Genomic DNA, 25,397 nt, shown 5'->3' with positions numbered 1-25,397 from the left:
ACAACCTGCATCCTCTACAATCAACAATTTTTTTAAAAGGAACGACGTGTCAATGATGGACGATTAGGTGAGTATTTTCCATCGTTAATGCTGTCACACGCAACGACGTCGCTAACGATGCCGGATGTGCGTCACGGAAACCATGACCCCGGGGATATATCATTAGATACGTCGTTGCGTGTAACGGGGCCTTTAGTCTCCAGATGGTGACTTTTTTGAGTAGCTCCACATAGAAGAGTAGAACTGGATTGGGGTAGGCTAGGATCCCCTGGATCTCAGTATACTGCCTTGGTGTGATTTCTGTGGAGAGGCTTTGGCTGTCATTATACAAGTAATGGGGGCTCTACTCTACTCACTCTACTGTGAGGAGGTGGGAGCTGGATGTGGCCATTGATGTGTGGCTTGTGGCTGTCTGCCAGCTTGAACTTTGGCGCATAAGCACCTGGTCTAACAAACACCTATGAAGATCAGGTCTCCAGCTGATGACTTTTGTGAGTAGGTGCACACAGAAGAGTAGATCTGAATGGGGAACGCTAGGATCCCCTGGATCTTGGTATACTACCTCAGAGTGATTTGTGCGGAGAAGCTTTGGCTGTCATTATACAAGTAATGGGGGCTCTGGGTGTCACTACTGTGAAGTGGCGGGAGCTGGATGTGGTTCGCGACCCTCTCTCAGATCTGAATGTGGCTCTCAAGGTCAGAAAGGTTGGGAGTTAGAGTTGAGCGAGTACTTGACTATTTATATTCTCTATGCTGTTATCGAGTACTGTCCACTACTCACATATTTGTTACGAGTAGAGGGCGCAATGTAAGTCAATGGGAAATACTCGCTAAGTAGCGAATAACCCAAATGCCGTACTATTTGCTACTTGCACGAATAGAACGGCTTTCGGGTTACTCGCTACATAGCGAGTATTTCCCATTGACTAAAGGGTACTTTACACGCTGGCGATATCGGTACCGATATCACTAGCGAGCGTAACCGCCAACGTCGGTTGTGCGTCACTGGCAAATCGCTGTCCGTGTTGCACAACGTCGCTAACACCCATCACACATACTTACCTGCCTACCGACGTCTCTGTTGCCGGCGAACCGCCTCCTTTCTAAGGGGGCGGTTCGTTCGGCGTCACAGCAACGTCACTATGCGGCCTCCCGATAGAAGCGGAGGGGCGGAGATGAGCGGAACTAACATTCCACCCACCTCCTTCCTTCCTCATTACCGGTGGCCGCAGGTGCGAGGTTGTTCCTCATTCCTGCGGTGTCACACATAGCGATGTGTGCTGCCGCAGGAACGACAAACAACATCGCTACTGACTAGACAACGATAAATGGTAAGTGAATGACCTCTCATAGACAAACGATTTTTGTCTCTTTTGCGATCGTTTAAGGTCGCTCATAGGTCTCACATGCTGCGATGTCGCTAACGATGCAGGATGTGCGTCACAAACACCATGACCCCGACAATAAATCGTCAGCAATGTCGCAGCGTGTAAATGGCCCTTTACATTGCGCCTGCTACTCATAACGAATATGTGAGTAGCGGACAGTACTCGCTAACATCATAGCGAGTACGAATAGTTAATTACTCGCTCAACACTATTGGGGACCATTCCTGTAGAGCGTAGACACCACTTTCTACGGCTCCTTGCTTTGCCCATAAAATCCATATTATTTAGAACTAGCTGTACTACCCGGCTTCCCCCGGGTTAATAACTTCTGTTAACAAAATAGAATGTATTAACAAAAATGTATTCTGCACACAAAAACCACAAATCAAATAGATATAAATGTAATTATAATCTGTCTCCCCCTCTGTATATATCTCTCTGTCTCTCTCTCTCTCTCTTTGTCTGTCTTTTTCCCTGTCTGTCTCTGACTGTCTCTGTCTCTTTCTCCGTCTGTCTCAATCTCTTTCCCTGTCTGTCTCTTTTCCTGTCTGTCTCTTTCCCTCAATTTCCCTCTCTTTACCTGTCTGTCTCTTTCCCTCTCTTTCCCTGTCTGTCTCTTTCCCTCTTTCCCTCTGTCTCTTTCCCTGTGTCTGTCTCTTTGTTTGTCTCTTTACCTGTCTTTGTCTGTCTCTTACCCTGTCTGTCTCTTTCCCTCTCTTTCCCTGTCTGTCTGTTTCCTTGTGTCTGTCTCTGTCTCTTTGTCTGTGTCTGTCTCTTTACCTGTCTCTCTCTTTCCCTCTCTTTCCCTGTCAGTCTGTCTCTTTGTCTGTCTCTTACCCTGTCTGTGTCTGCCTCTTTCCCTGTCTGTGTCTGTCTCTTTCCCTGGCTGCATTGTGACACGCCAACATTCCATATATGGGCGTGGCTGCGCATTCTTCTGAAGTTCTGGCTGCACTGTGGCTCCCAGCTCCATTCGCTTTAATGGAGGCAGGTTTTTTGGTGAATAACTGTAAAGCACGGGGTTAAAATTTCCCCTCAAAACATAGCCTATGATGCTCTCGGGGTCCAGAAGTGTGAGTGTGCAAAATGTTGTGGCTGTAGCTGTGACGGTGCAGATGCCAATCCTGGACATACACACACACACACACACACACACACACACACACACACACATTCAGCTTTATATATTAGATTGATTACCTTATGATATATCTACTTTTATCATTAATCCTCATCTCTCCAACTACAGCTTTTTCCCCTCTTATGACTATAATATAGTCCCAAAGCTTCATTTTTAGAAAGTTAGGTAATGAAACTCCAGGAGGATGTAATCAGAGGTATGTGAGATACATATTGTACGAATCCTTTCATGTACTCCTTATTTTGCCAGTATTGGGGTGATGTGACCAGGATGAGCAGGTCAATAGATGTTTGTGCCGTGCAGCTGCAGCGGAGCAGAGGCAGAGACCCTGCACCTGTGTACACAGCCATTATTCCAACTTTCAATGAAACCTCCAGCTAATGAATCCTGTGCTGTTCTCCAGTCATGTCCTTTTAAACCTTTTGATAATTGCTTCATTAGGGCACATTTCATGTTGCTCCTGGAAGTGCCTTATTACTTGTGTTCTTCTTGTGAGTGTCTCCATTGTTACTCTGCAGACAGTCAGCGGGGAGCTGGGGATCTTTACAATCCATTTACAAAGATCGATTAACTCTGTATATACACATGTAATAAATTGCTGGAAGGCCGGGTAGAATTACAGAGATGAGTGTTCAGAAAGAATATATGTTTTTGGAAGTGGCTGATTACATTTCCCTCTCCATTTCCCCAAAACTTGTGACCCTCAAGCTGCAGTTATACAGTTATAATAGCAGATTTTACTAGATGGTACATATATGCTATTTCGGCATAATTATTTTTGGAAGGAAAAATGACAAACATTCAACACAAATTGAGCGTTTACTAGGGCATATGTACACGGGTCACCCTAAGGGGTCAGACACATGGACCGAGTGGAATGTGATTAAAAAATTGCATTCCACTCGGACCCATGTTACTCTATGGGGCCGTTGTCATCTGCAATTTCTTTCTTAGCCCTAATCGGACTAAGAGAACAGTCGCAGGATGCTGCGGGTGGAATCTGATCAGTTTTCACTCGCACCCATACAAGTCTTTGGGTGCGAGAGAAACATTGCACTGCACTCGGATGACACCAGAGTGCTGTGCGATAATCGCATCAACTGGCAATGGAGGATATGGGGAGTTAAGGGCGCTTTACATGCTGCGACATCGCTAGCAATGTCGCTAGCGATCGCACCCGCCCCCGTCGTTTGTGCATCATGGGCAAATACACAAAACAAAACAATATTGCTAGGACGCGTCGCACATATTTCTTTGTCGCTCCATTGGGAGACCCAGACAATTGGGTGTATAGCTTCTGCCTCCGGAGGCCACACAAAGTATTACACTTTAAAAAGTGTAACCCCTCCCCTCTGCCTATACACCCTCCCGTGCATCACGGGCTCCTCAGTTTTATGCTTTGTGTGGAAGGAGGCACACATCCACTCATGCATTCTCATTTTAGTTATATCGGTTGGAAGAAAAGTGGGCCCCCACGGGGCCCCCGGCATGTTCCCTTCTCACCCCACTACGTCGGCGGTGCTGTTAAGGTTGAGGTACCCATTGCGGGTACAAAGGACGGAGCCTCATGCCGTCTCCTTCACCATCCCTTAGCGGCTCTGGGAGAAGTGGGATCCTGAGCGGTCATCCATTCACTGGGACCGTGCTCCCTCCGCAGCCCCTGTGGGAATCTGTCGGACAGGAGTCTATTTATCCTCAGGGACCGGGCCCTGCATCACTAAGGTACTCTGTGTCCCCATGGGGGATCTGCATGGAGCGCCTTCATCCCGGACGCTGCAGCAGCTGCTTATTGGTGACGGCCGGCGGACTTCCGCGCCGACCGCGCCTGCTTGTCGGCCGCGGTCTTAAATTTAGTCCCCGGCTTCAATTGCGGCCTAGTAGCAAAACTCCCGCCCCCAGGCCTGTCTATCAGGGGTAAGGGCGGGACTGCCGACCTGACGTCGGATGTGAGGGCCGGAGCATCCTGTATGTTTCCTCCCCCCTCACTGATCACTGTGGGGACTCCAGATTCCCGCACTTTTCTAGCGCCGCCCACGGCCCCACTCCTCCCCAGAGAGCTCCGGCAGCCATTTTTTGGCATTCTGCCGGTGGAGGATTTCCAGGAAAGAGCTCTGCAACGCTGGGAGACCTAAGGCAGGGAATCTGGAGGACACACGCTCCGCTTTTTAGCGGTCGGTAAGCCACACCGGTCACCCGGTGCTGGTCCCCTTAGGGTGCCGGAATAGATACTATATATTTATATATTTCTGTTCGGTCGGGCTGTATACCCTTTCCCATATACCCTCAGTGATCACTCTCCTAGGAGACAACAGCATGTCGTCCACAAGGAGCAAGGGTGCCAAGGCACAGGGTTATTTTGCGACCTGTACCTCTTGTGCGGCTAAGTTACCTGCGGGTTCCACCTACCCTCACTGTGAGCAATGCTCAACCCCTGTTTTGCTTGCTCAGCCGGAGCCTCGGTCACTAGTGGGCCCCTCGGCTCAGGTAGACCCCCCTGCTCTCCCTGTCCAGGCGGCAGGGACAGAGTTTGCCGTTTTTGCTGAAAAACTCTCTGAGTCACTCTCACAATCCATGGCTCAGTCTATGGACAAATGGTCTGCCAAGCTGCTTGAAGCTTTGCAGTCCAGACCGGTCCTTACACAGGCCCCGGGCCCTGTTGGATCGTCGCCTCCAGGCCCCTCTCTGTCCGCGCCGCAGCGCGTTCCCAGGGGGGGCCCTAGGTCTCACGTGGAGGACTCCTGCCCGGACCACAGTCCCAGACCGGCTAAGCGGGCCCGCTGGGAATCTTCCCCGACTTCTTCACGCTGCTCGGGTTCCCAGCTTGAGGACTCTCTGGAGGACGAGGCGGACGTCGCAGCTCAGGGCTCTGACCCTGACGTTGCTCTCAATCTTGATACACCTGAAGGGGACGCCATAGTAAATGACCTTATCTCGTCCATCAACCAGGTGTTAGATATATCTCCCCCGCCGCCACCTGTAGAGGAGTCGGCTTCGCAGCAGGAGAAACACCAGTTTCGGTTCCCTAAACGTACACGGAGTGCGTTTTTCGATCACTCTAACTTCAGAGATGCTGTCCAGAAGCCCAGAGCGGTTCCGGACAAGCACTTTACTAAGCGCCTTACTGACACACGTTACCCCTTCCCCTCTGACGTAGTTAAGGGTTGGGCTCAATGTCCCAAGGTGGATCCTCCAGTCTCTAGATTGGCGGCTAGATCTGTGGTATCGGTTGCAGATGGCTCATCGCTAAAGGATGCCACGGACAGGCAGATAGAGCTCCTGGTGAAGTCCATCTATGAGGCCACGGGCGCGTCTTTTGCCCCGGCTTTTGCAGCCGTGTGGGCACTCCAAGCTATCTCAGCTTGTCTGGCTGAGATTAATGCGGTCACACATAATTCTGCTCCGCAGGTTGCGTCTTTGACTTCTCAGGTGTCAGCTTTTTCTTCCTACGCCATGAACGCAGTCCTAGACTCTGCTAGCCGTACAGCGGTGGCATCCGCTAACTCTGTGGCAGTCCGCAGGGCCATGTGGCTGCGCGAATGGAAGGCAGACTCGGCTTCCAAGAGGTTCTTAACCGGTTTTCTGTTTTCTGGCGACCGCTTGTTTGGCGAACGATTGGATGAGATTATTAAGGAATCCAAGGGAAAGGACTCCTCCTTACCCCAGTCCAAACCGAAGAGACCTCAGCAACGGAAAATACAATCGAGGTTTCGGTCCTTTCGTCCCTCCGCCAAGCCTCAATCCTCTTCGTCCAGCAGGCCGGAGAAAGGCCAGAGGAACTCCTATGTGTGGCGGGCTAAGCCACGCCCCCAAAAACCCGCCGGAGGCAATGCCTCCAAGACGGCCTCTTCATGACTCTCGGCATCCCCGAACCGCATCCTCGGTCGGTGGCAGGCTCTCCCGCTTTTGCGACGCCTGGTGGCCACATGTTCAAGACCGATGGGTGAGAGACATTCTGTCTCACGGTTACAGGATAGAGTTCAGCTCTCGTCCCCCGACTCGTTTCTTCAGAACCTCTCCGCCCTCCGAGCGAGCCGATGCACTTTTTCAGGCGGTGAACGCTCTGAAGACAGAAGGAGTTGTGATCCCTGTTCCCCCCCAGGAACATGGTCGCGGCTTTTACTCCAACTTGTTTGTGGTGCCAAAGAAGGACGGCTCGTTCCGTCCCGTTCTGGACCTCAAACTGCTCAACAGACATGTGAGCACCAGACGGTTTCGGATGGAATCTCTCCGCTCGGTCATCGCTTCGATGTCACAAGGAGACTTCCTAGCATTGATCGACATCAAGGATGCTTATCTCCATGTGCCGATCGCATCCGAACATCAACGCTTTTTGCGTTTCGCCATCGGGGACGAACACCTTCAGTTCGTGGCATTGCCTTTCGGCCTGGCGACAGCCCCACGGGTGTTCACCAAGGTCATGGCATCGGTTGTGGCGGTTCTACACTCTCAGGGCCACTCGGTGATTCCCTACTTAGACGATCTTCTGGTCAGGGCACCCTCTCAGATGGCGTGTCAAAACAGCCTTTCCGTCGCTCTGGCGACTCTCCAGCAGTTCGGGTGGATCATCAACTTCCCAAAATCCAAGTTGACACCGACCCAATCACTGACGTACCTTGGGATGGAGTTTCATACTCAGTCAGCGGTAGTCATGCTACCGCTGGACAAACAGCTGTCGCTGCAGGCAGGGGTGCAATCTCTTCTTCGGGGTCAGTCACACCCCTTGAGGCACCTTATGCACTTCCTTGGGAAGATGGTGGCAGCGATGGAGGCAGTGCCCTTCGCGCAATTCCATCTGCGGCCACTCCAGTGGGACATTCTCCGCAAATGGGACAGAAGGTCGACTTCCCTCGACAGGAACGTCTCTCTTTCCCTTGCAACCAAGACGTCACTTCAGTGGTGGCTCCTTCCCAACTCTCTGTCGCAGGGAAAATCCTTCCTACCCCCAACCTGGGCTGTGGTCACCACGGACGCGAGCCTGTCAGGGTGGGGGGCGGTTTTTCTCCACCACAGGGCTCAGGGAACCTGGACTCCGATAGAGTCATCCCTTCAGATCAATATTCTGGAGATAAGGGCAGTGTATCTAGCCCTATTGGCCTTTCATCGGTGGCTGGAGGGCAGGCAGATCCGGATCCAGTCGGACAACGCCACTGCCGTCGCATACATCAACCACCAAGGCAGCACTCGCAGTCGTCAAGCCTTCCAGGAAGTCCGACGGATTCTGCAGTGGGTGGAAGCCACAGCTTCCACCATCTCCGCAGTTCACATCCCGGGTGTAGAAAACTGGGAAGCAGATTTTCTCAGTCGTCAGGGCATGGACGCGGGGGAATGGTCTCTTCACCCAGACGTGTTTCGAGAGATCTGTCGCCGCTGGGGAACGCCGGACGTCGACCTCATGGCGTCACGGCACAACAACAAAGTCCCGGCATTCATGGCCCGGTCTCAAGATCACAGAGCTCTGGCGGCGGACGCATTAGTTCAGGATTGGTCGCAGTTTCGACTGCCTTATGTATTTCCTCCTCTGGCGATGCTGCCCAGAGTGCTGCGCAAAATCAGGTCCGACTGTCGTCGCGCCATTCTCGTCGCTCCAGATTGGCCGAGGCGGTTGTGGTACCCGGATCTGTGGCATCTCACGGTGGGTCAACCGTGGGCACTTCCAGACCGCCCAGACTTGCTGTCACAAGGGCCGTTTTTCCACCTGAATTCTGTGGCCCTCAACCTGACTGTGTGGCCATTGAGTCCTGGCTCCTAGCGTCCTCAGGGTTATCTCAAGATGTCATTGCCACCATGAGACAGGCCAGGAAACCAACGCCTGCCAAGATCTATCACAGGTCTTGGAGGATTTTCTTATCCTGGTGCTCTGATAAGGGTTTTACTCCCTGGCCTTTTGCCTTACCCACTTTTCTTTCATTCCTTCAATCCGGAATGGACAAGGGGTTGTCTCTCGGCTCTCTCAAGGGACAAGTATCGGCGCTATCCGTATTTTTTCAAAAGCGTCTAGCCAGGCTTCTGCAGGTCCGCACGTTCCTGCAGGGAGTTTGCCACATAGTGCCACCTTACAAGCGTCCGCTGGAACCCTGGGACCTTAACAGGGTGCTAACGGCTCTTCAGAAACCACCTTTCGAGCCGCTGCGGGATGTCTCTTTATCACGTCTTTCGCAGAAGGTGGCATTTCTAGTGGCAGTTACATCGCTCCGTAGAGTGTCGGAGCTGGCAGCGCTGTCATGCAAAGCCCCCTTCCTGGTTTTTCACCAGGATAAGGTGGTTCTGCGTCCTGTTCCGGAATTTCTCCCTAAGGTGGTATCTCCTTTTCATCTCAATCAGGATATCTCCTTACCTTCATTTTGCCCTAATCCAATTCACCAATGTGAAAAGGATTTGCACTCATTAGATCTGGTGAGAGCACTCCGGCTCTACGTGTCTCGCACGGCGCCCCTGCGCCGTTCAGATGCGCTCTTTGTCCTTGTCGCTGGCCAGCGTAAGGGTTCGCAGGCTTCCAAGTCAACCTTGGCTCGGTGGATCAAGGAACCGATTCTTGAAGCCTACCGTTCTTCTGGGCTTCCGCTTCCTTTGGGGCTGAAAGCCCATTCTACCAGAGCCGTGGGTGCGTCCTGGGCATTGCGGCACCGGGCTACAGCTCAGCAGGTGTGTCAGGCAGCTACCTGGTCTAGTCTGCACACTTTCACGAAACACTATCAAGTGCATACCTATGCTTCGGCAGACGCCAGTCTAGGTAGGCGAGTCCTTCAGGCAGCGGTTGCCCACCTGTAAGAGGGGGTCGTTTTGGCTCTTTTTATCGAGGTATTCTTTTACCCACCCAGGGACTGCTTTTGGACGTCCCAATTGTCTGGGTCTCCCAATGGAGCGACAAAGAAGAAGGGAATTTTGTTTACTTACCGTAAATTCCTTTTCTTCTAGCTCCTATTTGGAGACCCAGCACCCGCCCCTGTTCCCTTCGGGCTGTTTGTTCTTTTGTGTACACATGTTGTTCATGTTGAATGGTTCTTTTGGTTCATGGTTTCAGTTCTCCGAACATCCTTCGGATTGAATTTACCTTAGACCAATTTATAAGTTTCCTCCTTCCTGCTTTTGCACCAAAACTGAGGAGCCCGTGATGCACGGGAGGGTGTATAGGCAGAGGGGAGGGGTTACACTTTTTAAAGTGTAATACTTTGTGTGGCCTCCGGAGGCAGAAGCTATACACCCAATTGTCTGGGTCTCCCAATAGGAGCTAGAAGAAAAGGAATTTACGGTAAGTAAACAAAATTCCCTTCTTACCTTCCTAGCGACGTCGTTGTGGGCAACGAACAACCTCTTTTGTAAGGGGGAGGTTCGTGCGCCGTTACAGCGACGTCACACAGCAGCCCGCCAATAGAAGCGGAGGGACGGAGACCAGCCGCATTAACGACACGCCCACCTCATTGCTGGATGACGCAGGAACGCTGTTGTTCGTTGTTCCCGGGGTGTCACACGTTGCGATGTGTGCTGCCTTAAGCCCACTTTACACGTTGCAATTAGTTGTACAATCGCATTTGCGATGTGACACGCCCAGGTTGCATACGGGATCTTATGAGATTGCACGTTGGTCGTTCATTTGCTGTCACACGAGCGTTAGTAGTCTATGTTAAATTGGTCAATTTTGTGTGCGATCCTTTAGATCATGTGTTCTGTGACGTATACATTGGGTACCTTTTTTTTTTTATTTATTGACTTGCCAAGCGTGTGTAATGTGTAGGGATGTGTTTTTACTATGTCATCTGCCATTCAGCTCTGCTACATGGCCGCTAACAGCAGACACAGACAGCCATGTAGCAGAGCTGAATGGCAGATGACAGCAGACACAGACAGAGCCGCACTGTCAGAATGAACTCGGGTGAACTTCCCCCGACTTCATTGTCATGCTGCGGCTCTGTCTGTGTCACGCCCTGATTAGCGGTCACCTGTGAAGGACTCACCGGTGACCGCTAAACTCCTGAGTGACTGAAGTTAGCAGCCCTCTCTCATATACTCACCAATCCCCGATCCCCGGCACTGCACGGCGTTCACACTGCTCCGGCGGCTTTTACTGTTTTGAAAAAGCCGGCCTCCCATTAAACAATTTCGTATTCCCTGCTTTCCCCGCCCACCGGCGCCTATGATTGGTTACAGTGAGACACACCCCCACTCTGAGTGACAGGTGTCACACTGCACCCAATCACAGCAGCCGGTGGGCGTGTCTATACTGTGTAGTGAAATAAATAATTAAAAAAAACGGCGTGCGGTTCCCCCCAATTTTAAAACCAGCCAGATAAAGCCATACGGCTGAAGGCTGGTATTCTCAGGATGGGGAGCTCCACGTTATGGGGAGCCCCCCAGCCTAACAATATCAGCCAACAGCCGCCCAGAATTGCCGCATACATTATATGCGACAGTTCTGGGACTGTACCCGGCTCTTCCCGATTTGCCCTGGTGCGTTGGCAAATCGGGGTAATAAGGAGTTATTGGCAGCCCATAGCTGCCAATAAGTCCTAGATTAATCATGTCAGGCGTCTATGAGACACCCTCCATGATTAATCTGTAAATTACAGTAAATAAACACACACACCCGAAAAAATCCTTTATTAGAAATAAAAAACACAAACATATACCCTGGTTCACCACTTTAATCAGCCCCAAAAAGCCCTCCATGTCCGGCGTAATCCAGGATGCTCCAGCGTCGCTTCCAGCGCTGCTGCATGGAGGTGACCGGAGCTGCAGCAGACACAGCCGCTCCGGTCACCTCCACGCAGGTAATGAAAACAGCCGCGCGATCAGCTGCTGTCACTGAGGTTACCCGCTGTCACTGGATCCAGCGGTGGCCGCGGGTAACCTCAGTGACAGCTCAGCTGATTGCGCTACTCACCTCAGTTGCTGCGTGGAGGTGATAGGAGCGGCGGTGAGTAGCGCGATCAGCTGAGCTGCCACTGAGGTTACCCGCGGCCACCGCTGGATCCAGTGACAGCGGGTAACCTCAGTGACAGCAGCTGATCGCGCGGCTGTCTTCATTACCTGCGTGGAGGTGACCGGAGCGGCGGTGTCTTCTGCAGCTCCGGTCACCTCCATGCAGCAGCGCTGGAAGCGACGCTGGAGCATCCTGGATTACGCCGGACATGGAGGGCTTTTTGGGGCTGATTAAAGTGGTGAACCAGGGTATATGTTTGTGTTTTTTATTTCTAATAAAGGATTTTTTCGGGTGTGTGTGTTTATTTACTGTAATTTACAGATTAATCATGGAAGGTATCTCATAGACGCCTGACATGATTAATCTAGGACTTATTGGCAGCTATGGGCTGCTAATAACTCCTTATTACCCCGATTTGCCAACGCACCAGGGCAAATCGGGAAGAGCCGGGTACAGTCCCAGAACTGTCGCATATAATGTATGCGGCAATTCTGGGCGGCTGTTGGCTGATATTGTTAGGCTGGGGGGCTCCCCATAACGTGGAGCTCCCCATCCTGAGAATACCAGCCTTCAGCCGTATGGCTTTATCTGGCTGGTTTTAAAATTGGGGGGAACCGCACGCCGTTTTTTTTAATTATTTAATTATTTATTTCACTACACAGTATAGACACGCCCACCGGCTGCTGTGATTGGGTGCAGTGTGACACCTGTCACTCAGAGTGGGGGCGTGTCTCACTGTAACCAATCATAGGCGCCGGTGGGCGGGGAAAGCAGGGAATACGAGATTGTTTAATGGGCGGCCGGCTTTTTCAAAACAGTAAAAGCCGCCGGAGCAGTGTGAACGCCGTGCAGCGCCGGGGATCGGTGAGTATATGAGAGAGGGGGATAGACTGACATGGACAGAGAGTGAGGGACAGAGATAGTGACCGACTGACAGAGATTAGTGAATGACAAACATTGTGAGGCGCTTCAGAACGCAGCTTTTCAGCTGCGCTCTGAAGCAGACCTTTTTTAAGCTGCGGTGCAGAGCGCACACCTGCGCACATAGCATCAGACACCAAAATCGTATGAGGGATGTCACACGTTACAATTCACTAGGTTCGTGCAACAAAACGCTCAATTCTAGAGAATGATACGATGTGTTTGCGATCAACGGTTTTGCGTTCAATCCTGATCGCAAGTAGATGTCACACGCAGATACCTCACAAACGATGCCGGATGTGCGTCACTTACAACTTGACCCCAACGACGGATTGTGAGATATATTGAAGCGTGTGTAGCGGGCTTTAGGAACGACAAACAACCTGCGTCCAGCACCATCAACAATATTTGGGAAAGGAACGACGTGTCAACAATCAACGATTAGGTATTTCTGATCGTTAGCGGTCGCTCGTAGGTGTCACACGCAACGACGTCGCTAACGAGGCTGGATGTGCGTCACGAATTCCATGACCCCAACGATATCTCGTTAGCGATGTCATTGCGTGTATAGCGGACTTTACTTTCTCCCTCTCCTCCGCAGCTGTGATCCAATCACAGAATCGCATCACAGTGGCATGACACTTGGTTCATGCTCGCAGCATATCGGAAGCCGGGGGTTATTAGCTAACGCATCCGATGCACTCGCATGCATTGGATGCTATATGCTCATGTGGCCCCAGCCTTAGTGTGACAGTACTACATATACAGAGGGTATAGATGCTATATACAAAGCCCCCTTCACTCAGGACTCGAGTCTATTCCTTTTCCATTCCACTGCAAACGACAAATTTCCATTCGATAGCAGGTGTTCCTGCAGAGTCCACACCATATAGAACCCTACCCATTATAAAGGGGATTGTATGATACTTCACTTTCTTCTGTAATGTGGGGATAACAACAACTTTCTTTGCCTTGACCAGGTGATGAAAAGGTTAAGGCGGCCAGTCCCTACCATTTAGCTTCTTTTCTGAGTTTCTGTGGTGGATGGATCACCCATCTTAAAGGGAATCTGTCAGCATGTTTTTGCTGTAATCTGAGAACAGCATGCTGTAGGGGTTAAAACACTGAATTCAGCAATGTGTCACTTATCAGGCTGTTGTTTACTTACAACAAAGGTTTTATCACAAGGTCAGGGCTTGTGAGCAGTTGTCCGACCATGCATCCTCCTCTGATAAGCAGCTCACTGTCGATAGACAATGTACATAGAGAGTTATGGTGTGGGCAGTGGGTTATCTTTCTGAGCTCTGCTAGGAGCTACCTCTAAGAGCTGTATGTCACAGCAGCTGCATCCAGTAAACTAAGTGATGGATTCAGGGGCTCTATCACTGCATAATGCTGCTCTCAGATGAGGTAGCAAAAACCTGCTGACAGATTCACTTTAAATTGCAAACTTGTAAAACTCAAAATATTCCTATATGTGCAACAGCCATTATAGCAGAAATTAACTGATGTTGCACCTTTTGTTACAATTTTGGCACAAAATAAGCTAATAGGTGGTGTAAACTTAGATTAGATAGGTTCATGCAGTGATAATAAGACTATTTTGGTACATTTTTAAAATGTCTACTCTGCTTGCATAGTCTAAAGGGGTGTTACACGCAGCAATATTGCTGGTGAAAGCACCCGCCCCTGACGTTTGTGCGTCACGGGAAAATCGCTGCCCGTGGCACACAAAATCGTTAGGAGCCATCACACGGACTTACCTGCCTAGGGACGTTACTGTTACCGGCGAACCACCTCCTTTCTAAGGGGACAGTTCGTGCGGCGTCACAGCGGCGTCACTAAGCGGTCGCCCAATAGAAGCGGAGGGGTGGAGATGAGCGGATGTTACATCCCGCCCACCTCCTTCCTTCCTCATTGCCGACGGCCGCAGGTAAACTGTAGTTCGTCGTTCCCGAGGTGTGACACGTAGCAATGTGTGCTGCCTCGGGAACGACGAACAACCTGCGTCCTCAACAATCAACGATTTTATGGAAATGAACAAGGTGTCAACGATGGACGATTTGGTATTTTCCATCATTAACGGTCGTTTGTGCGTGTCACACGCAACAACGTCGCTAACGATGCCGGTTGTGTGTCACGGAATCGTGACCCCGACGATATATCGTTAGATACGTCGTTGCGTTTAACGGGGCCTTAAGAAATCTGCCCCAATGTTGATTAGTAGCTGATCATTGCAGGGCGGCATCAAGCCTCCCTGTGGTCAGCTGTTATAGCTGGGGTAAGATGTGTCTAGCATACATTTCCACATTTGCATTAGCATCAAATGGAGATGACTTAAAGGGAATCGGTCAGCAGGTTTTTGCTACCTCATCTGAGAGCAGCATGATGTAGGTGAATAGATCCTGAATCCAACGATGTATCACGTAGATTACTAGCTGCAGCCGTTCTGACACTTTCGTAATTTTGAGATTTAGCATGGAGCAGAGCTGATAGAGCTGTCCTACCCACAACAGGCTCTCTATAGAGATTGTACATTGACAGTGAGGTGTCAGAAGAGGAGGGGGCTGCTGGACTGCCATGTGCATGACATTGTAGTCTGAACAAAGATAAGTGTTGCTGGTTAAACAAACATTGCAAATAAATAAATTAGTTGGGGACCTTGACAAGGCAGGCATCCCTGAATTCTCTGTGTTAACCCTTACAGCATGCTGTCTTCAGATTACATATCAAAAACCTGCAGACAGATTCCCTTAAAATAACTGTTCAAAATAAGAACAGAGTGAGACGAGTGTATAAAAAATCGTCCATATAGTCATTCTTGTTGTTAGCTATATTTATACATCAACATTATAAGATGTATAAGATAATAATTAATAATAATTTTATTCATTGATATAGCGCTATTAATTCCACAGTGCTTTACATACATTGGCAACACTGTCCCCATCGGGGCTCACAATCTAGAGTCCCTATCTGTATGTCTTTGGAGTGTGGGAGGAAACCGGAGAACCCAAAGGAAACCCACGCAAACACGGGGAGAACATACAAACTCCTTGCAGATAGTGTCCTTGGTGGGATTTGAACCCATGACCCCAGCGCTGCAAGACTGCAGTGCTAACCACTGAGCGACAATTTCCTGTATAAATGATGGCAATGTATTTAGTCAGATGAAATGTGGACCTTATGGAATCTGATTTTTTTTGGGGTATCTATAGACTTGAATTGGTGACTAGTGATGGGTGTACCCAGACTGTAAAAGTCTGGATCCGCGCGGTTTCAAAAGTATCTGAGTTTCGGCCCCAGGCCCAGAGTTCTCAGAGGACTCTGCCTAATGATCCGAGACCGTCACTCAGGTAATACAAAAAAATGAAGGAACAATAAAGAAAATAATAATAAAATAAGCGGCACTTCATACTTACCGAGCCTCTGGCATGGCTGTAACTGCTCCCACAGCCGCTCAGTCACTTCCGGGGCCGCTCATTAAGCTCATGCATATACACTGCTTTCCTCGCACATCGGCATCTGTGATTGGTTGCAGTTAGACGCACCCCCATCCTGAGTGACAGTGTCTGACACTTACAATCACAGACCCGGTCTGCAGGTCTATATCGCAAATTTCTGCCTCTCTTGGCAAAAAAAAACCTGTTTTCTGCCAGGAGAGGCAGGTCTGTGAACTCAGTGAGAGTTCATTGATGTCACCTGGTGTCAGGTTACTTGCGATCACAGGTTGAAGACCGTGGGAACCTCCAGCTGTGACCGGAACTAACTGAGTGATGTCACTGCTCATCACGGCTCAGTCTCTGCCTGAACTTCACAGCATTTGTTCATGTACCATGATCACGCGCTGTGCCTTCAGTAATGTAGCAGAGCTGGCTGGAATCATCATGAGCCCTCATATTGATCACGTCAGAACTGCAGGGGTGTTTTGGGGGTTAATTAAGTGGTGAAGGAGGGATTTTTTTTTTCTCTTTTATTGCAGAGAAAAGATTTTTTTGGTGTTTGTATTTATTTAGTGTAAAGATTTCTCACAAAGCACCTGGCAAGAATCCACATGGCGGACACAGGTGGTCGCCATAGGAAGCACGGCCCCTGATATAGTGCGATGGCTCATGCACAGGGAATTATAAGCTCCATGCTCCTCTGATAAGCCTCCCAATAATCTCCCCTGATGAATCAATTTTGAGGAAACGCATCGAGAAGGGAAGGAAAGCGTCTGAGCACCTATTTGTATTTATTTACTTTCACTTACAGATTAGTAATGGGTTGGTCTCATATTCCCTCCCCATTACTATTCTAGGGCTTAGTGGCAGCTGTGAGCTGCGAATAACCCCTTATTACATCTATTGCTACCGCACCAGGGCAATTGGGAAGAGTCGGGTAACGTGCTGTGATTGTCGCATCTAATGGATGAGACAATCCTGGGTGACTGCAAGCTGCTATTTTTAGCTGGGGGCTCTCAATAACCATGGAGTCTCCTCAGCCTGATAATATTAACCCCTAGCTGTCGAGCTTTATCGTGGCTGGATATCAAAATTGAAAGAGGGGACTGCATGTTGTTTTTTAAAAAATTTTATTTAAATAATTGAAAAAAAACCACGCATGCGGTTCCTCTTATTTTAATACAAAGCCAAAATCAGCGCACCGCTGGACTGCAACTTGTAGCCGTATACTTTATCTGTGCTGGGGATCATAATATGTAGGGACCCTACGCCAATTTTGTCATTTATTTATTTATTTTTATATCATGATAGACACACGAATGATCTGTGATCGGAAGCAGTCAGCTGACACTCAAAGTGGGGGCGCATCTGACTGCAACCAATCACAGATGACGGTGGGTGGAGAAAGCAGTGCATATGCATGAGCCTAATGAGCAGCCGAGGGAGCACTTACAGCTGCACTGGAGCCTCGGTAAGTACAGCGCCCCTGCTCCTATCCCCCAATCCCTTCTACCACCATTTACAATTGCCAGATTCTGGTCCCATAGACTTATATGGGGACCGGCGTCCGGCCAGATATCTGGGATCAATTCCAGGTGGGAATCAGACTTTTTTTTTTTTTTTTTAAATCTGGTTACGTCTGCCATCAGCGAGTCCGCCCATCACTATTGGTGACTCATCAGAGACTCACTATAGAATACGGCATTCTGTGACTTTTTCACACGGACACTCGGTCCGTGTGTCATCTGAACAGCCCTATTGAGTTACATTGGCCAGTTCACTGTCTGATTTTTACTACGACACAAACTACCGTATTATACTCTCCTCTGAACTAACCCTAAAGGGGGCTTTACACGCTGCAATATCGTTAGTGAATTATCGTCGGGGTCACGGCGTTTGTGACGCACATCCGGCTTCATTAACAATATCGCGGCGTGTGATACCTACGAGCGACCTTAAACGATCGCAAAAGAGGTCAAAATAGTTTGTCGTGGAGAGGTCGTCCTGAAACCAAAAATCATTGTCTGCTTATTAGCGATGTTGTTCCTCGTTCCTGCGGCAGCACACATCGCTGTGCGTGTGACACCGCAGGAGCGACAAACATCGCCTAACCTGCGTCCCGCCGGCAATGCGGAAGGAAGGAGGTGGGTGGGATGTTACGTCCCGCTCATCTCCGCCCCTCCGCTTCTATTGGACGCGTGCGACACCGCACGAACCACCCCCTTAGAAAGGAGGCAGACAATATGAAAAACTTTCAGCTCACCCATTCCATGTGCTCAGATTTCCCTCTGCTGCTCGGGCTGCAGGTGCTGTTACCTGAGTATAATGAAGAGGAAAGAGTTCTGCCCAGCGCAAGGAGGAGAGATACGTCAGTAAATTTCCAGGTGCTTTATTTTACTTGGTTTCCAATAAAACGATCATATAAACATATGAACAGTTAAGACATAGTCCTCCGAGGATATTGACACAATAGCGACGCGTTTCGGCTACTTGACAAAGGCTACACTCCAGTAGCCGAAACACGGCGCTGTTGTGTCAATATCCACGGAGGACTATGTCTTAACTGTTCATATGTTTGTATGATCGTTTTATTGGAAACCAAGTAAAATAAAGCACCTGGAAATTTACTGACGTATCTCTCCTCCTTGCACTGGGCAGAACTCTTTCCTCTTCATTAGAAAGGAGGCGGTTTGCCAGCCAGAGCGACGTCGCAGGGTAGGTAAGTCCGTGTGACGGGGACTAATGAGGTTGTGCGCCACAGGCAGCGATTTGCCCGTGTCGCACTACCGACGGGGGCGGGTATGATCGCTTGCGATCTCGTTAGCGAGATCGCAGCGTGTAAACTACCCTTAATTCTGGTGGTCATGAACAGGGGCATATGGATGGGGCTTACATTGATGGAACACTATGGGGAGATAAGGTATGCACACCAGTGACTATGTAAGGGGAATACATGAAATAGCAGAAACTGCTGTGTGAATAATGACTTGAAAAATCCAATAGCTATATGCAAGAGTGAATATGTGAAAAATGGAATCTGCATTACTGCCATGAACATATGAATCAAGAGAAATTTAGCTACTGAATTGATCAATGCAATAGAGCCCCAACACTACACCAAAGTATTTCTCTACGTTGGGGTCCCTAGCTTGTGTGTGTCCTCTCATGCAGTTAAAAAACCTACCGTGTATGGGAAGCTGAGACCCAGGCTATATATGCGTATCATGTGGATTGGCAATAGGTGTGGTTGGGGAGGGTTCACAAACGAAAAACTACTAACAAATAAGGAATAACGTTTGGAACACCAAACTTAGAATGGTGTTCCAAACGTTATTCCTTATTTGTTAGTAGTTTTTCGTTTGTGAACCCTCCCCAACCACACCTATTGCCAATCCATATCATACGCATATATAGCCTGGGTCTCAGCTTCCCATACACGGTAAGTTTTTTAACTGCATGAGAGGACACACACAAGCTAGGGACCCCAACGTAGAGAAATACTTTGGCGTAGTGTTGGGGCTCTATTGCATTGATCAATTCAGTAGCTAAATTTCTCTTGATTCATATGTTCATGGCAGTAATGCAGATTCCATTTCTCACATTTTCACTCTTACATATAGCTATTGAATTTTTCAAGTCAGTATTCACACAGCAGTTTCTGCTATTTCATGTATTCCCCTTACATAGTCACTGGTGTGCATACCTTATCTCCCCATAGTGATGTTTTTTTAGGTTTTTGCACCCAGTTCGGACTTAGAATGGTGTTCCAAACGTTATTCCTATTTGTTACATTGATGGAACAAACTCTTTAAGCCCTGATCCTTCAGGTGTCCTTGACTTCTAATGATTGCCATTTTTCATTAGCAGACCTCCCTATAGCACGCTACCCGTTATCCTATACATTCATGCTGTAGAACATATTCTTACTAGTCGTTCTAAATTACTAGTTATTATAGATTACCATAATGATGGGGAGAATCTTGCTCAGGAAAGAGAACATACCAGTTTACCATAGCTGCACGTATTTTCATATCCATCTGTCCAAAGCCAATATAAGCCCCTCTTACTGTGCACATTGATTGTAAGGAATATTATATATAGCCCATTTATATAGGGGAATGAAACATCACATACAGCTGGGGAAAAAACAGAGAAAAAGTATGGCAGGGAAAAGAGATGCAATAGATACATGAGTAGATGAGGAGCGCATTCGTTCAGCTACCCTGCAGTAAATTGCCTGGATTTGGAAGCTCAGACTTTCATCTCTCCGGGTTAATTGCTGCTCCGGGGTCTCATATTCGCCTACGTATCAGTGTTCTTCAGAGTAGCTAAAGCCTTAATTCCCCTCCCAAGCTGGGATTTTGCAGGCAGCGCACATAACCCTGAGAATAAATAGGGACTACCTAAGAGTTCTATGTCCCCGGTGTAAGAATCCAACAAAGAAAGATTACAGCGGAGGAGCAGGACCCATCTGGGAGTCATTATTGCTGCTTGTATGTACGTCTCTGCTGCATTCAGGCAGGGGCCGTGTTAAGCTTGGTACAAAATGAAATACAACATTGACTTAATAAGAAAGGATAAGATCAACCAGGGGTTAAGTGTCCACAGTAAGAGGGTTGTTTCTGATCTGATATGTTTGAAGAATCATAAATACGGAAATATTTGTCTGAGTGTTACACTGCTAATGAAGTCACCGGTCCTTTATTATGGGATGTTGATATTTCCTAATTCATAGATATTTTTTCCATTTTTTGTTTAGTTGTAGGCTCTGATATATATCTTATGAGAAAAATTCTCAATAAATGAGCCATAGGGGTGGACACGGTATCAGTGTGAATCAACTGAATCCGTGTCTACACTACTCAAGATTCAACTTAGGCCTCTTTCATGCATTCGTGAAAAACCACGCACGTTTTTCACGGACATGTCAGAGGTGCGTTTTGCCCTCCGTGAGCCGTGTTTATGGGCTATGTGTGTTCTCCGTGTGTTATCCGTGATAACACACGGAGAACGGGAACTTTCTAGTCACCTGTCCCTGGCGTCGCTGTCCGTGGTGCTGAACATCGGTCTCCGGTCCTGCCGACACCCCGCTGCTGCTGTTTCCGGCCGCAGTGACGTGAATATGCAATGAGCATAATGAGTGGGGGTCGGAAACAAGTGACAGCAACGGCAGAGACAGGAGGGCTGGAGAAAATAAGTAAAGGTTTCGTTTTTTTTCTCACAGACACATGTCTTCTCTCCAGTGCGTGTCACACGGAACACATCCGTGTGGTCTGTGTGTGTTACGTGTGACATGTTTGCGTTCCGTGTGACACCCATGATGCCGGAGAGAAAACGGACATGTCGGCGTGAGAAACACACGGACACACGTAAGTACAGAACAGACACACGTTCCGTGCGCAAAGACTTACGTGTGTCCAAAACCATAGGAATACCTAGGTCTACGTGTGTACGTGTCTCCGGTATGTGAGAAAACTGCCAAACACGTACCGGAGGCACGTACGTGTGAAAGAGGCTTTAAGGACAGGAGAAAAATGAGTAATTGTTCAAAATACAATAATTTTTATTAATGAAGATCACACACAACATGACACTATCACAAGATAAAATCTACCAAAAAATAAAGGGGGAATACATGATGTATAATAGGCAGATGAATGCTAGCTGGTATCAAATTCCCATTCACCTCTAGTCAATCCAAAAGTACTAATAAGTAGCCATGAAGGGAACCTCAAGGTTGAGGATTGAGATAAAGGATAAGGAGGGAATAGGAAAAGAGGCAAAAATTATACAGATCTGCAAAAAACATAATAAAGTGCAAGTGCACATGGCTGGACGGGGTCCCTAGTATGGCCATGCTTAGACAAAAAGGGGTTAGAAAATTACCTAAAGTGCAGGTGCAGTCACAGGGGAACCCAGGCTCAGTCACAACATCAGTACAAAATACCCATAAAAGATGCAGGATCACCACCAACGCGCGTTTCGCGGAGGTACTGTTACTTTCTCAAGGAGGAAAACCTATCTGATATATATCTTGTAGTGTTATATATACTAGAACCCAAACATCTGCCCAGACGCCAAACCCTATATAAAAGTCTATGGGATTTGAAACCAATCATCCAATCATTCTACTGTAAAATGGTAGTAGAAAGGGCTAGGAAGGCTGCAAAGCAGGACAGGTATACTAGCCTAGTTTCCCACGCAGCTGTCATGCTGCATCCGGGTCCGATAATTAACTCTCATACATGTTTACTGCTCCCCCGCCCATTCTCAGTCCTGGCGTTTGTGATTGGTTGCAATCAGAGCTCTACCACACCCTGTGTGACAGTGTCTGTGATTGTTTGAAATCACACACTGTCTGCATCTTTATAGTGGTGTAAAAATAAATAAATACATTGGTGTAGGGTCTCCCCATATTGTGATACCCAGTGCAGGTAAAGCACACGGCTACAGGCTGCAGCTCTCAGCCGTGCACTTATCTTGGTTATGTATCAAAGTAAGAGGGACCCTATGTGGCTTTTTTTTAAATTATTTAAACAAATAATTTTAAAAAAACAGTATGCTCCCCCCCCCCCAATTTTAATATCCAACCAAGATAAAGATGCCATTGTTATTGGGCCCCAACAGCCTAAAAATAGCAGCCTGCAGCCACCTCAGAATTGTCGCATCCATTAGATGTGACCAATCCGGCACTTTACCTGACTCATCCCAATTGCCCTGGTGCGGTGGCAATCAGGGTAATATAAGGGGTTAATGACAGTTCACATCTGCCACTAAGCCCTAGATTAGTAATGAGAGGCATCTATGAGACTCTCTCCATTGCTAATCCTGTGAGAGAAAAGAAATAAACACAAACACCGAAAAAAATCTGTATTTGAAATAAAATACAAAAAACCCACACTCTTTCTCTAATTTATTAACCCCAAACACCTAAGTCCAAAACAATCCATACAAGGTCCCATGGATATCCCGGCTTTGCTACATAGTGAAGTTGTAGCACAGGGGCATATTAGTGAACATGACGACATGCTGCGATTTCAGGCAGAGACTGAGCCGCAGCTGTGAGCGGTGACGTCACTATCAGTTTATCAGTCATCGCAGCCGGAGATTCCCACGGTAATCCACCTGTGACCACAGGTAAACTCCTCTCAGGTGTACTGGTTGAACTCAATGACCTCACCTCAGGTGAATCGAGTTCAATCAAACCTGCATCTCCTGGCAGAAAAAAGTTTTTTGGGGGTTTTTTGAGAAGAGGCAAGTTTGGTCCTGAAATTTATACACCAAATTACTCCACCAATACTGAATCTCCTGGCAAAAAAAAAGCACCAACAATTGACATGCTATTTCTTTTTTCTGCATCCAATACTGCAAGGAAAAAATAAGCAGTGTGTGCACAGCCTTTCTGAATTCTCATAGACTTTCCTGGCATAAGGATAGATATGTAGATTTGGGCAACAATCTGCACAATAAGCTGCACCAAATCTGCAAGAAAAAATAGCGTAATAGAGAAATATCGACACCTAGAAACAATCTGTTAGTGAAGAACACGTCTGTAATCTGACCCTGTATTGAGTATTTTTCACTATCAAACCGCAGGGACTTTGCCTTCTTAAAGCCTCTGTTTGTGTAAACAATGCGCAGCACACGGACCAATGTAAAGTCCGCTTTACACACAACGACATCGCTAACGAGATGTCGTTGGGGTCACGGAATTCATGACGCACATGTGGCCTCGTTAGCTGCGTCGTTTCGTGTGAAACGCAGGAACGACCGTTAACGATCAAAATCACTCACCTAATCGTTGATCGTTGATGCGTCGTTCTAATCCCAACTATTGTTGCTGTTGCAGGGCGCAGGTTGTTCGTCGTTCCTGCGGCAGCACACGTCGCTATGTGTGACACCGCAGGAACGAGGAACATCACCGTACCTGCGGCCGCCGGCAATGAGGAAGGAAGGAGGTGGGCGGGATGTTCTGCCCACTCATCTCTGCCCCTCCGCTTCTATTGGGCGGTCGCTTAGTGACGTCGCTGTGACGCTGCACGAACCGCCCCCTTAGAAAGGAGGCGCTTCGCCGGCCACAGCGACGTCGCTAGGCAGGTAAGTACGTGTGACCGTTCCTAGCAATGTTGTGCGCCACGGGCAGCGATTTGCCCGTGACGCACAACCGACGGGGGCGGGTGCTTTCACCAGCGACATCGCTAGTGATGTCGCTGTGTGTAAAGTGCCCTTTAGCCTATGTGCTAGTGCACAGAGGCTATTTTTCGCACTGACCTCGGGTCAGTCTGTCTGTGGAAAAAAAACACATTAGAAAAGGCAAAATCACAGAGTTAATGAGATCAACTCCCTTCAAGCTTTAAAGATAATCAAAGACGGATATTAGTATATATAAAATAAGGATCTACAAAAATGAGCAATAATTTATTAATTTAGTGAAAGGACACATTACGACTGAGCCCTACCACCCACACAGGGATGTAATACAAGAAATCCCCAGGTCCTGAGTTAGATAAGAAGAAGCTCTGATTTGTCCCTGTCTGACTGTGGAGGTTGGCACCCTTAGATTACAAAATATGCCGCCCACTCAGCGTCGACTGACCTTAACTGCACCCTCAGCTATAAACAAAGTGCTACACTTAACAACAATTAACATAAATGAAGTGCACATAGGCAGAGGGTGAGACACAGGGAGAAAAATGTGCTGATACCGCAAAAGCCTTACAGAATAGAAGGAAATTGCCGAAATCCCAACCATAAAAGAAAGGGCAAAATGCTGGGAAGTGAAACACACAAACAAACCATAGGGAAAAACAATAGTGATTATTCAGCAAGATTATGCTTAACAGAGGAGCTGGGACTCCAAACATCCATGTAAACATGAATATTGCCAGCAATGAATGCATGTGAGGGTGAGTATAAATGGCCCCTCCTAAAATGTGATAGGGCAACCAAATTGAGGAAGTGAACAAACCTGAATAGAAATAAAAGGAAAGCAAAGAAAGGAAAGACAAGAGAACTATCAGCAATAGGACAGAGACAAAACAGGCTGTGGTCCAACAGAAAAGGAAACCGAACAAACAACTAGAAGTCACTGAATCGAGCCCCCAAGCCGAGCCATGACAAACATACAAAACAATTAAAACAGCTTTAAAATAAAATAATTTTCAGCATAGGCTTTTCTGGCCTAATATACAATCTAAACTACTGTGTGCTAGTAGGCAGCTTTTTGCACAGGCACATCAGAAAATTGTATATGTGACAGGTTTGCAAAGTCCAATGCTCATCTGAACTCAGCCTAAGGGTGGCTTTACATGCTGCGATATCCGGCCCAATATCGCTAGCATGACACCCGCCCCCATCGTTTGTGCGCGACGGGCATATCGCTGCCTTTCGCGCACAAAATCACGCACCCCCGTCACACATACTTACCTGTCCTTCGACGTCGCTGTGACCGGCGAACCGCCTCCTTTCTAAGGGGGCGGTCCGTTTGGCGTCACAGTGACGTCACTAAGCGGCCGCCCAACGTAAGCGGAGGGGCAGAGATGAGCGGGACGTAACATCCTGCCCACCTCCTTCCTTCCGCATTGTGG

This window comes from Anomaloglossus baeobatrachus, chromosome 12 (assembly GCF_048569485.1).
Source record: "Anomaloglossus baeobatrachus isolate aAnoBae1 chromosome 12, aAnoBae1.hap1, whole genome shotgun sequence".
NCBI lineage: Eukaryota > Metazoa > Chordata > Amphibia > Anura > Aromobatidae > Anomaloglossus > Anomaloglossus baeobatrachus.
This window is presented reverse-complemented; position numbering follows the sequence as displayed.